A 564-nucleotide genomic window follows, 5' to 3' on the forward strand; every position below is an offset into this window, starting at 1 on the left:
GGGGGGGGGTGGAGAGAACACACAGATGGATAAAAGAGTGTTTGGGCCAAAAGACAAAGATGGCTCCTCTCCATCAACTGACTGGATGTGCTGTTTGTTTTTCACTGAGTCGGAGCCGCTCGGACTTTTTCAAACTTTCAGACGTGACGAGTCGCAGGCGGCTCAGGTGCACAGGTGTCCGAGGTGTGAATGAACGTCAGCAGGTGAACTCAGGTGTGGACTTGGAGAAGAAGTTATTGATGGTATGCACATGTGTCCTCGTACAGGTCCGGTAAGAAAGGTGTGAACAGGTGTGAACAGGAGTCAGTGGCAATACAAAGTGAGTGTCAGGTGGAAACAGGAAGTGAAGCCTGGATTTAACACCTGGCTGAACCTGAAGCCAGGTGTCCAGTTAGGAGAGTTCTTCCTCACAGACAGACAGTCTCTCTCTCCCTCTCTCTCTCTCTCTCTCTCTCTCTCTCTCCCTCCCTCCCTCTCTCTTTTTCTCTCTCCCTCCCTCCCTCTCTCTCTCTCTCTCTCCCTCCCTCCCTCTCTCTCTCTCTCTCTCTCTCTCTCCCTCTCCCT

The 564-nt window shown here is 52.1% G+C and overlaps 1 protein-coding gene across 1 annotated transcript in view; it reads left to right on the forward strand.

The window, feature by feature from the left end:
* LOC111646896 (T-box transcription factor TBX19-like) overlaps positions 1–564 on the forward strand; it is a 7,683-nt gene that overhangs the window by 3,876 nt on the left and 3,243 nt on the right. The gene's annotated exons all lie outside the window — the stretch shown is intronic.

Source organism: Seriola lalandi, unplaced genomic scaffold (assembly GCF_002814215.2).
Source record: "Seriola lalandi dorsalis isolate HSWRI2012SDOR001 ecotype SW California unplaced genomic scaffold, Sedor1 jcf7180002054977, whole genome shotgun sequence".
In the NCBI taxonomy this organism is placed as follows: Eukaryota; Metazoa; Chordata; class Actinopteri; order Carangiformes; family Carangidae; genus Seriola; species Seriola lalandi.